We start from the raw sequence: 15259 nt of genomic DNA, 5'->3' as shown, positions 1-15259 counted from the left end.
CGGATCTTCTACGACTCCGTACAATGCACACGACACACCCACCGGTGCCAGATATGAGAGGTAGACTCATTAGCATGATCTTTTCTTGTTTTACACTCTCTTTGTCGTGCAAAACTTCAAAAAACGGCAATGTGGCTTAGTGGTGGGGAAGAAACCAAAATGGGGCCGCAATGCATCAACCACCCATCCGGTAGCTACAAGACTTGAAAAGGGGTTAACCCTAACATAAAAGAACACCTCTATGACCTCCAATGCGGGTTTAGGTCAACCGGAAAAACCCTAACTTCTTCGGGCACGATAGAGACTGATCGGCAAGGAATCACCGAAACGACGTGAAACTTCATGAGAAGATATGTCTCAAGCATGTCTATAAGCCAAGTTAGCCTCCTCCTGAATCAATCATCAAAAAGTGGACAAAAACATTGGGTAAGGCTTCGGAACAGTAAAGTATCATTTGGGCCTCACGGCCAAGCTAGGTGTCCGTTTGCCACCAAACTTCATAGGCGTCATTAACATATCATCAACAACCAACATGTAAGGTCAAACCTCAAGAAAAATTGTTTCCGATCTTCTCCACAGTAAAAGATGCATTTTGAGCGACAAATCACCTAAAAGGGTATCTGGGAGTTCAATTGATACATCAAAGCTGTGGAAGGGTGCCCTGCAGTATCCACATGCACGGGAATTAAAGATCAAGAAGAATCTTTGTGGGAACACGTCCTCAAAGGAAGAAATCTCTTTCAGAGACTCAAATGCCAAACAGGGAGTTTCTAAGTTGAACCAACTGACTTTTAAAAGTGAAAACTAGCTAGTAGGGCTTAGGGAACAATCACAAAATACCTCAAGGCATCAAAACCATTTTTTGTCACTGAAGACATCATACACATATGTTGTCTCACAATCAGATTTTGCACAAAAAGCACTCACATGAATTCACCAAACCATTCTGTATACCCTAAACATGGAGCACATAAGATTTCATCAGATTTGGAGCCAGTTAGGGAATTCAAGACCCACAAAATGCAAAGTCTCATCCTAATTTCATTTTTGGCTTTGAACTTATCAAAAGGGCTTCAAATCATGTGAGATTTTATACACAGCATAAACATAGCCTATACATCACATGCCTATGCTCATAAATGCATTTTCCAAAAATAGACTTTATATGCGTATAAAGTCTAATTTTGTCACAGAGGAGTGCTGCCAACATTTTGATCAGCCACACTTATAAAGCATATCACACCTAGACTTTGCATCAAATTTGGACAAAATTGGAACTGTTTTGATCTCTACTCACATCGGTTCCAAATCAAAGTTTCATAACCTGTTTTTATGACCTTGAGCTCAAGAGCACCTGTCCAATTTCATGTGTTCACCTATCAAAGCCATATAAACATCATGGGCAACCTCTACAACAAGTTTGGGCCAAAAATTCTAAAATAGACTTTATACGCGTATAATGTCTATTAGCCCTCAATTGACGGGTTGTAATGGTTTTGGAAACTCTAACTCTTTGAACACATCATCATGAGCTCCCAAGCACACTTTAATCACAAATGGATGTGTTTTGACCCTCAATCACTCAAAGAGTGGAATCATGTGTGATGAGACCTCTTGAAGCCCTTTGACACAATTCACAAGTTCAGATTCATATCAAAGATCGTGGGCACCTTGCACAAGTCATACACAGCCTTCCTATGGAATCTCAAGTTGTTTTGCATCACTAGACGTTATATGCATATAATATATAAACTTTTATACTGAGGCCAAACCCCACAATTTTCAGAACAAGCTTGTGCACGATATTGTATACAAATCATGCCTTCAATTTGGACAAGTTTGGGCTAGGTGATAACCACTTGGAGCACAAAATCAAAAAATTCCGGCAAAGAAAGCATTCTAGGTCCCAACCACATGACTCATCTCCAAATAAAAAATTAAAGAAGATGAATGGAATCCCAGTCACCAAAGGAAGCTACAGAGGAAGTCTAAGCCAAAAAAATCAATGGAGACATTATACACGTAAAATGTCTCCCTATAGCCAAATGATAGTTTTGGACAAAATTTTCACTTCCAAAGTCTTTACCCCAGTAATATTATCCCAAAGCTCAAGTCCCATCAAGTTTTGTAGCTCTATACCCGTATCAACCCCAATATTGGAATCCAAAGCTCTATGATTGATATTTGGCTCCAAGAATAGGAGGAGAAGCCCAAATCAAATTCGTAAGTCGCAGGAGGGTATACCATGCCAATGCCCACTTACACTTCAGGCCTGAGCAATTTTTGACAGAGTAAACATCAAACGTGTATGATGTCTCACTAGATTGAAAATGAACGGAGACTAACTTTAACCCCTCTAAGCCTTCACAACATGATTGTGAGAGCATCTACCTCATTGAGCCTCATATACTCAAAACTAAGCCAGAATCCAGCTTCAAGCCTAGAGGGGGTTCTAGTGCTTGCATCTTGCCCAAACAATATTCAAATTGAAATCCATGCATATACTCATGAAGTACATGATAAGAGTTGTGCAAATGTGAAATATCATTCTATTTTTAGCACTTAGACATTATATGCGTATAATGTCTCAAAGAATAAATCTGCACCCCAAAAGCAATCATAACCATGTGCACTGCACCATTAGGTCCTAATTAGCCTGTGTTTCAATTTTGAAGTCATTTGGATAGCTAAAAATTGAGAACATGCAAGACTAGCTAACTTTCGCACTTGAAGTGCTCGCAGGATCTGTGGAGGCCAGTAAATCACCAGCAAAGAAGAAAAGAATGTCCATGAAGTACATAATTGCAGCCAGTGATCCCTACACACTGTTAGAGGGGACACTCAAGCCAACTAAGGCCTTGGTAAATGAGGCCACGCTAGAAAAGGAAGGATTGTCGGTATACCAAGGCACCTTCAGAGACCCACAAGGCAACACGGTGGATATCTTAATGAATCCACGGGAGATGTTAGAATTTGCAAACTAGGAAGAAAATCCCAACCAACTGGAAAGAGTAGACCTTTACAACTTCTTCACATCATCACCACCAGGTGTGGATATTCAGAGAGTCTATGAGCTAGTCAGCTCAATTCAAAAAGACGGCAAGGTAGTGACCACAGCCTTGGATGGACAGAAGACAGAAACTTTGATCACTCCTCAAACAGTAGCGGATGCACTGGGGCTCCACAATAAGGGAAGCTCAGTTTGGGAAAGGAGAGATGAAGTAAAGATCTACGCCCAAAAGAAGCCTAATCGAACATTTGAAGACATGGTGGACTAGAAAGTTGCAAAGATCAGCAAGCTCTACAGCCAATACTTCCGCGTTTGGAGCAAGAGGTCCCAAAAATACACAACTCCTCCCCATGCAGTGGCAACAACCATAACCTGGGCATTGAAAAGCATCATGCCCAAAAAAGTAAACTACACCCAATATCTGCATGAGCTAGTGGTTGGCATGGGCATGGAAAATCCAAAGTACATTGGAGAAGGGGAATCCTTGAAGAAGATTTCATATGAATCCATCGGTGCTAGAGAACAGTGGTAGAGCTGCCAACATAGAACGAGTGGTTTAAGCTAAATGCAGATACAGTTGACGAGCCAGTAAGTGCAGTGGCTCCACCAGTTCACCATAAGACTATGAAGAAGGTTAGAAACAGTGCCTGAAGAAGATCTTGTGGAATCACCAAAGAAGAAAGGAAAAATACGAATGACCCAAAGAAACAAGACCCAAGGAAACACACAGACAAAAAGCCACTCGGATCAAGAGGTTGATTGATCAATTCAGGGCTGAAAGAGCACGGGATATTGAAGAGTATTGGGTGCCAGACCTGGCAAAAGTCGGAGGAAGATCCTCTAGACCACTACAGGACCAGTTTGATAACTCCATCTGGGCGTATTAGGAGACGGAAAGGTGCTTGAACAACAGAACTTAGAGCCCTTTACGATGGAGGAAGTTCAAGACATCAAGAAGAAGCTGAAGGAAATGCCATAACCTCCAGTGAAGAAGGATCAAGAGGGTGACCGGTCAAAAGTTGAAACACCACCACCTTCACCACCAGGCTCTTCCACCCCTCCTCTAAGACCAAAACCCTCTACACCCAAACCACAATCCTCACCAAAAGAAGCAGAAGAGACTGCACCTGCACCTGGGGATAAGGAGAAAGAAGAAAGAGACACCTATGAAGACCTCATTCAAGCTGGGTACACAACGGCAGAGGCTTTGATAGTAGTTTACAGAACTCCTATCTCGCCATGGGCTGCAAAAGAGGAACAAGAGAGACAAGAGTTCTCTACAGGCCAAGATAAGGCTGATAGATCTGAAGAACCAAAGATAGATCGAGAATTGCAAAAACGAGATCCAGAAAGATAATCCCCTCAACCTGGAGTACCAGGGTTGGTTCACATCCCTCAAGCACCTCAATGGAGACCAGTGGCCAACCCGTGGAGAGTACCACCAGTAGGGGTAATGATAAGTATGGGACATCAGGTTCCATTTGCTAGCCCTATCAATAGGCCAATGGCTAGAAACTTGGTAGCATCAAATGAAGATGACATAAGAGCCGCATATCAGATACTGGACAGAGTCAAAACGCGGTCTTTAACCATTACTGAAGAAAAAATTATGCTATGTACTAGGGATGATAATATGCAAATGGAACATGATAACCCTTCGAGCTTGGTACAAGTTACCCACCTAAAAGCTGAAGAAGTAGAAAAGGAGCTCAAAACTCTCACTACAATACTAAGGGAGGCTGAGAGCGAACAAGACACTCTAACATTAGAGATGGCAGAGGTTTTGAGAGAAGTCAAGACTCTCCAAGAGGAAAAAGAGAAGGTAGAAGACGAGCTAGAGGCAGCAAAAGATAAAGTGTTGGAGTTGAAAGAAAAACTAGAGCTTCAGAACTTGACCATCAAAAGATTAAGGGCAACACCAAGGGCTGTGCGAGCAAGTGCAGGGGCAAAGAATCAAGTTATGCAAGCCTTGGAAGCACAAATCACCACCTTGCAAAAGAGTTTACGACTGGATCAAAGAAATGAATGCATATGGGACAAGGATCTCTAGCCGCGAAGGAAAGACTGAAAGCTGAACACAAAGCGCTTCAGAAAGAACATGAAGAACTCCAACAGAACCTGGTTACACTGCAAGAAATGTTGGTTGACCTGGCATACAAAGCTACTAAATGAGATACGCTGGCCCAACAACAGATCACAGAATTACAAAGAGAGATAGCCAAATCAAGGACACAACAATCGGAACCAGGGCCCAGTGAAACAGGGAGCCAATGGAAATTCCTGAGGGTGAAGAAGATATGTAGCACCAAGAAGAACAATTAGAGACACAAGTAGAAGAAGGTCAATCATGGACCGTAGAGGAGTAGAAATGCCTCCAGATTTTGATAGAAAAGGCCACAACAGAGGACCACAAGGCAGCCTTGGAATGGGAAACAAGAATGCGACATTTTGTAGGAGTCCAAGGGCTAGCAACAAATGTGCTTAAGGAAAAATGGATGCAACCCACGCTCCCATATCCTCTCCTAAAGTATGAAGTGATAGTGATCAAGAAGAGAGTCAAAGCAGAAGCTACAACACTAGTATATGATGGAGATGTCAAGAATATAGAGGCTGCAACAAAAATAGTGGACTCCCAACCAAGATGGAGAAAAGTATGGCTCCTAAAGTACCTAGGATTTCTGAAATACTTGGTGGAGGCCCAAAAAATCATCAGGGATGACCTCCGATTATGCCTAGTCCCTTGTGTCCACACATGGGCAAACCATTTCAGAATCCTAAAGAGACATTCAAACTAGCTTATTAACCCCTCTCTGCCACCACCCAAGGAAGGAGAGAGAATAAGTGTCTCTTATATGGTGAAAACCCTAAAGGGCACCATTAAGAACCGTGTGTAATCATTAAAAAAAATTGCAACCACAATGATGTATGATTTGTCAAAACAGCCATCTCCAGCGGTCTTACATCTACTATATCAAAGAATCATGTTTTTGCCCAGCTATCACATGCAGGCTTTTGAGAAGCCTTCTATATCAAAACAGCCATCTCCAGCGGTCTTACATCTACTATATCAAAGAATCATGTTTTTGCCCAGCTATCACATGCAGGCTTTTGAGAAGCCTTCTACACCAGATTCTTCACATACGATAGCAAAATATTCGGCCCCACAGTCACTTTAGGGAATATAAGGTATGAATCATACTTGAAGTTGCTAAAGCCACAAGGATTCCATTGAGAGCAGGACAGCTTTCACTTGAAGCAAAAGAGCAAGACCCATCATGTCAGGGACGACATGGAGGCGGAAGGGGGGAGTGTTGACGACGAAACACAGAAGAAGTTTCTCCAACTTGTTGTATCATTATTCTAGAAACAAAATGACATTTTTGTAATATTTGAGTAGCCAATAGAGTTGGTGGGAACATTCTCTAAGGAGGAATGTATATAAGTTAAATTTTGTAACCCTAAGCATAACTTTTGAATTAATCAAATTCGTGTTTCACTGTGCGTTGTGTCTGAGACAAAGAGTGGGAGAGAGAAAGTGTGAATTCTTCTCTTCCCTACATGCTCTATGGGAGGTCCATTCTGAAAGCGACACCACCAACATGTTAGCAATAGCGAGGGCTTCCATTCAACGCCAAGAGTGTCTGATTCCGACGACGACGTCGTGAAGCGAGCTCCTACGAGCTTTTGGGTGAGTTTTCTTGCAAACCGGGTATCCATTTTATACCTATGAATTCAGGGAGAGTAGAGCTACGTGCTAGGACCATGAGGAATGAAACATGATAACCTGTATTTTGTTGCTTGTCTTTATATGCGATTGTTGCAAGAGGTAGTTAGAGGTCGGAGACCAAGTCATAGTCCATAGGGTATTGATCTTGTGATAAGGAGAGTATATCCTGTGAGTTTCGTGAGATTTTGAATGCATTTTGCCTAGTTTTGGATAGCATGAGCATCGTAGGTTGGATTGCTTTCACTAGTGCATAAGAACACTTGGATTTGATTTCCTCAATTAGAGATTTTCTTAGAAGATCATGAAGGCGCTTGACACCCATCTTCTTGTTTCCACGTGCCTATGGGTTAAGCTTCATCCTTGGCCGACATAGAGTTGTTGGTTATGTTCTCTCTATGCTAGCGTCCGCTCGCGACGTATCCATAAACAAGTAGATATTTTAAAGAGCACCTCCCATAGTGTGTGGAGAACTCATTTTTGCCATTGATTGCCAGGGTTTTTTGTGCTCATTGTAAGTGTGCTGGCGGAGCCGATGCTAGCAGGTTTTCATGGTGTTGTAGAAGGTATTTTTGTTGAAATTGAACAAAACCATATCAAAATTTGTTGTTGTTTCTTCCCCCCCCTTTCCCCCCTTATCATCCTCGCTCTATTCCAATCATCTGGTGCTGGTTGTGTGTGCATTGTATGCCCCTCGTGCTTTTGTGTGTGAGACAGAGAAAGAGAGAGCAGTGTGTGCTCTGTCACGATTGTAAACATGCAAAATTTGGTGTGGCATGCTATCATTTGTGTGAGTTTTGATGATGAACTCTAGAGGATTGTGGTGTGGTGTATATCGTGGGCTATAGAGAGGCATATGTGTTGTGTTCCAGGTGTGTTCCCCTTTCCCCTTATTCATCTTCTGGTGCCTCCAATGAGGAGCACACTGATGCTCCAATTTGAAGTTGGAAGTGGTGTGTGAAGATGACAGACGGCTGGCGGATGGTCGAAGAATATTCGGTGGTTGCGTTTGTATTTGGCAAAGATGATGGAGCCAAGTTTTGGCCCCATATTTATAGGTGTTGAAGACCCTGAATATTGGCTAGTCAATTTTGGCTAGTCAATTTTGAATTATGGATGCTATCGATGCATATGTTGACATATGCAAGAAAGTTGCAAATGAAGCCGCTCTCAATGCACGGATGTGCAAAGATATGGTTTGATGATCTGAAGCGTGACAATCAAGGTTCATGGCATGAGCTTCAATATCAATTTGTAAAGCGGTTTCTAAAAGGTCATTACTCCAAAGGAGGCTGGTGCAAAGCTAAAGGCGGTACATCAAGATGTAAGTAGAGATTTTTCCATTTTCCTTGAGAAATTTGAAGTTTGTTGGAAGCACGTAGAGGTTGCTATTGGGTTCAAAGGCAACCAGTACTTGAAGTTGTCAAAGCTATTTGAGTGCTTGCATCCAAAGATCAAAGGAAAGGTCGAATACGGTGCGGATATTTATGATGATACGATCTATTTGGCCAAAGTGAAAAGCAAAAAGGTGAAGCAAAAGCTAGAGGTGGTGCCAACTTTTTGAAGTGCAAAACCTGTTGAGGTAAGGCCTATGGTCAATGATGCTCCTTGGAGGTTTCCAGTTTTTATAGTACCTGTGTCAGTGGTGAGTGAGTTTGTCAATGAGGATAAGCCCCTTGTCAAAGAGAACCTTTGTGCAAAAGAGATAGCCAATGTCAAGACTCAAGAGCAGTTTGAAGTAGTAGAGCCTATTTTTTTGGAGCAAGGGAATGATGAGGTACCAAAGTGCAATCAAGTTGTAGATTCCAAGAGCTTGGAAGGAGATGAAGAAAGTGTGCAAAGCTCAGATGAAGGTCAAACCTTTTGTGGAGTAGCAAGCAGATGAAGATGTTGATACCAAGTCAACATGCAGTGCTGATATAGATGAAGACACAAGCTTGATTTTTTGGTATACAAGCAAAGAGGAAAGAGCGGGTGAGTCCACATCTTATGGCAAAGAGACGGAGTCTGATGAGCCTGTGCTGGTAAAGGTAAAACTACCTTATTATGTGTCTAATGATATGGTGATTGCCAATGTTCAAGAAGAGCAAGTTAAAGTGCCAAAGAAAATGAAAGAGTATATGCTATTAGAGAGGCCATGCAAAGCTATGTTGGTGATCATGCTGATGGGAGCTGCAACGGCAAGTGCTATTGCAGTGCAAATGGTTCAAAGTTATGTAGAGGTTTCACTTATGGATAGCCAAGATGGCCTACCAAGTTGACAAGAGGATGATCATGGAGCAAAAACCAAAGAGGTTGGACATTTTTTTTATGCTCATGATATGCCAGATGCTAGGGAGGAGCAGTTGGAGGTACCTATGAATTGTGTCGATGATGCTAGGGATACAAGTTCTTTGGACAAGGTATGCTTTGAGAGTGAGTTTGATTGGGGCTTTGATGATGCCGAGGATGCCAAGGATGAAGGTATGCAAGTTCTTGTGGATAAGGATTTGACCAAGATACATGCGATGCAAGGGTTAGCCCCTCTAGGGGTGGAGATTTCTATGGTTGAGCAGTGTACCAGGATTATGCCAACAAAGGATGATGTGGAGGAGTGTTGGTATCAACCGCGTTGCTTTTTGGAGTAGGAAGAGACCATGGATGGGATGAAGGAGCTTGGAGAAAGAAGTTTGATGGTTGGGAGAAGCTTTATGGTAAGCTATTGTAGGTGAAGGGTGTATTTGACCTAGGAGGTGTTGGTGGTTATTTTTACGGTGTAGCAAGTGGCTAGCGTTTTGATCCAGGTGGAAGGCATGCTATGATGTAGGGGTGGGGCAACCCACTTGAGGTTTGCTAGCAAAAAGCAGATATAGGGCCTTGTATATATGGTGGTGTTTTTTGGTTTGCTAATAGTGTTTGCAACTTTTTGCAGTTGGTAGAAGAATAAAGCAATTTTTATGTTGAACATGAATGTTCAACAAGGGGGTTGGGCAATGATGGTGCAACCAAAGTGTGTCGACCCTAGCAGAAGGCACATGCAATGATGTGTATGCTAACAGATGCATGGCAGAGGGCTAGAGTAGATGGGAAGAGCCTGTGCAGGCAAGTGGCAACAAAGATGTATGTTTTATGTGTTTTTTTGGCCAAAAGGGCTCCAGAAAAGACCCGACAAGGTGGTAATAACTAAAGGATGTCCAAAGTGTTGGTTTTTGGCTTGGATATGTAGTGCTTGAAGTGTTGAGTAAGCTGTCTTGAATGGCTTGTCAAACGGAACTAGAGAGTGCAAGATAATAAAGTTTGCGGTTGGAAGTGCTTGCATATATGAGACGGGGAAGGCAGATGATGCTAGCTAGTTAGAGCCGGTTTCAACATCTGGATGTGAAGAGATCATCATATGGAGCTTGTCAGTCTTTTCAAATTGGCAATCTGAGTCCTAGATGCCAAGTTACAGTGGTTTGAAGTTTTGTCGGGGGTCAAGTTCAGGGCGAGTTTGATTGCTTAAAAAATGTGCCACCGGTTTTTCTAGAAACTTGATGCAATTTTCCGAGATAGTGGGGGATGTATGGAGCTAGGAAGAAGAGACAACACGTCCCTTGAAGTCGTGAGTGCAAAGTTATAGCAGGATGAGATTTGATGACCATGGCAACCACAGGGGACCTGGTGATTTTTTGTTAGCTTTGTGCACGTCCTTTGAGGCCGTGTTGGGGTCAAAATGGTGGGTGAGTAGGTGGATTTGAAATGTGGTATACAAGTTTTCAAGGTTTGCTTTGCGGGTCGACCATCGGATAACCGAGTTGGAAATGGCACCGAAAGGAAGGAGGTGGAAAACAACATTTTTGTTGATGGTTTTTTGAAGAACTTTGGAGGGTTATTTGGGAGCTTTATAAGGCCTTGGAGTTAATCTCATAGGGGAGCACCATGTGGCATATGTAGTGATCCCACATGTGATACTTGGAGGGAGTAGCGCGTGGTATATGGCTTACACAAGGCGCCTCTCATTGACATCGTGGTGGAAAAGCTCTTGGGGCTAGGGTGGCTATGGCTGCTGATTGGCGGGCTCTACACAGGCGTGAGGCCATGCAATGATGAAGTTGGCTATCATAGTTGGTGGTTGGGCTCATTATCATTGTCGCTGGCATTCGACTAGGTGATGACATGGCATGGTTGTGCGTGGTCATTCTCACACAGGCCTTCAAAGGCAGTGTCCTTTTCTAATTGAGGAGAGAAGAGGGGGGGACTCTTCCTACAAGACTTTGAGCTCAAGCCAAGTGCCAAAATTAGAGCGGCTTCTCATGCAAAAAAAAGGCCAAGAATAGCAGGGGTTTGACAAGAATAGAGGGAAGTGGCCCATGCCCTCAAGAGGACCAAGTTTTTTGCAATTGGGTTGGGGGGGGGGGGGGTCTTTTGCAAAGCTCAACGAGGAGCTTCATTTTGGAGAAGAAAGATCTCGGAGGAGCTTTGGAGGAGGATATCGGAGCCAATGAGGGCACCGATAGAAAGAATTTTACTTGCCACTCTCAATGAGGAGATCTGCACAGAGGCAAAGCCATTGATTGCCAGAATTATTTTGCACTCGTCGTGCTTGTTCCGATAGAGTTGATGCTAGAAGGTTTTCATGGTGTTGTAGAAGGTGTTTTTGTTGAAATTGAAGCAAACCATATCAAGATTTGTTGTCGTTTCTTCCCCCTTTCCCCCCTTCTCATCTTTGATTTGTTCCAATCATCTGATCCCGGTTGTGTGTGTGTGTTGTATGCCCACCGGGCTTTTGTGTGTGTGCGAGAGAGTGGTGTGTGTTGTGTCACAGTTGTAAACATGCAAAATTTGGTGTGGCATGATGTCAATTGTGTGAGTTTCAAAGGTGAACTCTAGAGGATTGGGGTGTTGTGTATATCCTGGGCTATAGAGAGGCAGATTTGTTGTGTTCTATGTGTGTTCCCCTTATCCAATGCATCAAGAACTACTGCACAAGGGAAATGTCAAAAATGACCTTGCTTGCATAAATAATTTGCTCATTTGTATCCCTGATACCAGCAAGGAAAGTGTCCATTTTATTTTCCTCGTGCATAATCTTTGACTCCAGCTCTGTACGCAGCAATGCAATTTTAGCCTCATTGTGACTTGCATAAAGACCAACCAGAATATCCCAATCCTGTTTTGCAAACTTTGTTGAACAAATCTGAGGATTAATAGTGCGCTTTACAAAAACGCAATCAATACATGAGCCTATGCATCTCTTATATCCCAAGGAGCTTGCTCATCCATAGGAAAAACATCTCTGGCAGCAGCAACCTTGCAACATCCTCAACATCACCTACATCCTGAGAACCAGGTTGTACATCAATGCCCTGCACAATATTCCAAACGCCCTTTGACACAAGGACATGTTTCATCATGTAAGCCCACCTAGGGTAATTTTCTCCATCCAATCTATTCTCAACAACAAACATCTTGAACACATCTGTGTTGTTGTCAACCATGGCGAATGTCTGCACCTAATGTAAAAACTGTTCGAAAAGAGGGACCAATGCGTACTATATAGGACAACCTGTAAAAGATTGTAAAGGGACCTGTTATGTAGAAAACAGCACTAACAAAAAATTTGCACAAAATGACGGAGGCCAAATGAGCTCAAATCATAAATCTGAGTAGACTAAGCTTGCCCAAAGTATTTGTTGACCTATTCACGCTTGCCCAAAGTATTTGTTGACCTATTCACGCTCACCAAACTCACTGCAATTTGAAAAAGTGAGCAAGCATCTGTTGGAGACGCTAACAACTAAGCCCGGGAGGACACAACCTACTGTGATACCAACTGTTTGAATTAGGGTTGCAAAGAAACACTCACAACTTGGAGAAGACAAAGGAAGCTTAAGGCACACAACAGAGAGTGTATTACTTAGTGTGCAATGGAAAGTTTACATAAACCTAGAGTGATGGGCTTATATACAATGCACGGGGGGAAAAACCTCCCAGTGAGTGAAAAAATGCCGTGGAGGTCCTAAGTGTGAAACGTGTCAAATGTATTCAAACGTGCATTGGTGTGATGGATTTCACCCTACTTACCCAGTGGCTATGCACTATATGTGGGTACTAGATCTGGTTACAATGTCGTTGGGCTTATGGAAAATGGGATACATAGTGTTTGTACGACAAGATTTAACTAACCAAGTTGAAGGTCGTGCTTTAAGAACAAAAATCACAGAAGGGATATATAAGCTCCTCTTACAAGATATGATTAGCCATTATGGTTGTGTTGGTAAACTAGCAGTACAGAGGGTGAGTTGGATGCCGACAAAGTCAGGGAATTTTTCTCTAGTTGGGCATTAACTTTCTCTCACTACTGCTTATGATCGTGAAGGAAATGAAAATCAGAGTGTGGGAATCCCCCTATCATTAAAGCTATGGCTAAGGCTTGCAAAAGTAAACTAGGAGAGTATTTTAGGTTATTTCCTTATGCTTTATGGGATGATTGTAAAACTCATAGCTCAATTATAGGTAAGATGCCTTTTGAACTGATGTATTATGGTGAGAAACCTATAATGCCAATTGAGGATGTAATACCCACATGAAATGTATTAACTTGGGAGGATGGAATGAGTAAGGAAAACCTTCTTGCTTTGTGCATACAACAATTGAAAGAAAAACCTATAATGCCAATTGAGGATGTAATACCCACATGAAATATATTAACTTGGGAGGATGGAACGAGTAAGGAAAACCTTCTTGCTTTGTGCATACAACAATTGAAAGAAGGCCTCAAGACATTAAGATTGAAATATCACAATTGAAGGATGAGAGGTTAAAGAATAAAGACATGTTTGACAAAAGACATAGCCTCATACCTACATCTACGAGGAAGGTGACTAGGTGTTGGTGTATGACAATAGTCTTGACAACCAACATTCAATAATCAAAAAGCTTTCACAAAAGAAAAAAAAAATATTCCTTACGTGGTTAGGCATTTACATGGGAATATGACTTACACTTTTCTTTTTTTTTTTTTGGGGGGGGGGGGGGGAGGGGGGTTTCACTTAATAATAATGTAACTATCACATGAGTGCACCAAAAGGGGGTTATTAAATTTTATTTTTTCTCGCAGTTTCACATATAGAACGGTACTCTAAAAGGAAATCGGGGAAAAAAGATTACAAATTTGATAAGAAAAGGGTGTATTTTTATTTGTCCAAAATTCATAGAAAAGGAGTTTTAGAAATTGTCTTGGAACGCATCCGATATACACAATTTATAAATAGAAACCTCCACAAGCACTTTGCATAAGCTGGTTGGGACAGAAATGAAAATTCCCATTGCAAGAAAAAGGAACAAGTTGTTTAAACGAAGAGATAAAAGAGATCCCTTTGACTCATAAGGAATTCAAAATCAAGATCATCATGAAAATTCTATGGATGAGGATAAAGGAAGAGAGGATGATGCGCTAGACTTTATTGAAGATAAAAATGAGACTGGCATGTCTGTTTATTTGAATGAAGATTGAACCTACAAAGAGATATTTGTGGCACATGTCGAAGGATGTGCAAGTTTAGAGGGGGTGGACATCATATTGTAGCACATTTATAATGTGAAAATTTCACCTCACTTCTTATACATTTTGTTCTATGGGACGAAGTGCTATAATGTACATAGTGTGATATATGCAAAAATGGATGTCACGATCATAATCGTGTACATACCTTACCAGGGAGACAAGGCCCTACTTATGGCACTGTGGAATGTTTCCTATCAATAGAAAATGTCTTCTTTTCTTTAAAAATGTGCAAATGTCAAGTGTTTTGAAGTGGTACACTCGTTTTGCCTAGAAAATTCAATGTAGATAATCTCAGTCAAAAATAGCAGTTTTCATGCGTGGCTATAAAAAATATGCCCAAAGTGCTTGCCAAGCAAAAAAATGAGGTGCAACATGAAATTTGACCCCAATATGATTTCCTCACAAAAAAAATTTGTAGCCTGTTTGGAGATTTATGGACCAAAAGGGTCATTTTTGGGTCTAAAAGGGCTAGAAATGATAATAAAATGGTCAAAGATAGCCCATAATTAGCACAAATGGCTCAAAATACCACAACGAAGATTTTTCTATCCTTTCTCAAGCTAGGGGTAAGTTTCTAGATCCACGAATGAGCTCTTTTGAACATCTACCAAAGAAGATATTGTAGTTACAAGTCATGGGGCTAGTGCAGTCTTGTATTGTTTCCACCGCATGTTTGATGTTGTGAGGCCACCAATAAAGGTTTTCCCTCTTCAAATAATCACTTAGGCTTTTCTATTGAAGTTTTGAAGCTTCCATGAAGTAATCACAAAGAATTAAAGAGTTAATTTAGGTTTTTTAATAAGGCAAAAGACTCAGGGGGTTTACCTCTTAAACACATGTAAGTTACCATGTGAGTTCAAATGAATGGGGTTTTTTATTGCCAAATTTTTAAAATTGTAATAGGATTATATTAACAAAATGGATTTTAAAATTTATTTTAGAGAAAAATGTATAAGTTTTGAAGAAAAAGGGGGTCATTTTCTTACGTTAAGCATGTAAG

This window comes from Adiantum capillus-veneris, chromosome 15, assembly GCF_014529385.1.
Source record: "Adiantum capillus-veneris isolate H3 chromosome 15, ASM1452938v2, whole genome shotgun sequence".
Taxonomy (NCBI): Eukaryota; Viridiplantae; Streptophyta; class Polypodiopsida; order Polypodiales; family Pteridaceae; genus Adiantum; species Adiantum capillus-veneris.
Note: the sequence above shows the minus strand (reverse complement) of the source record.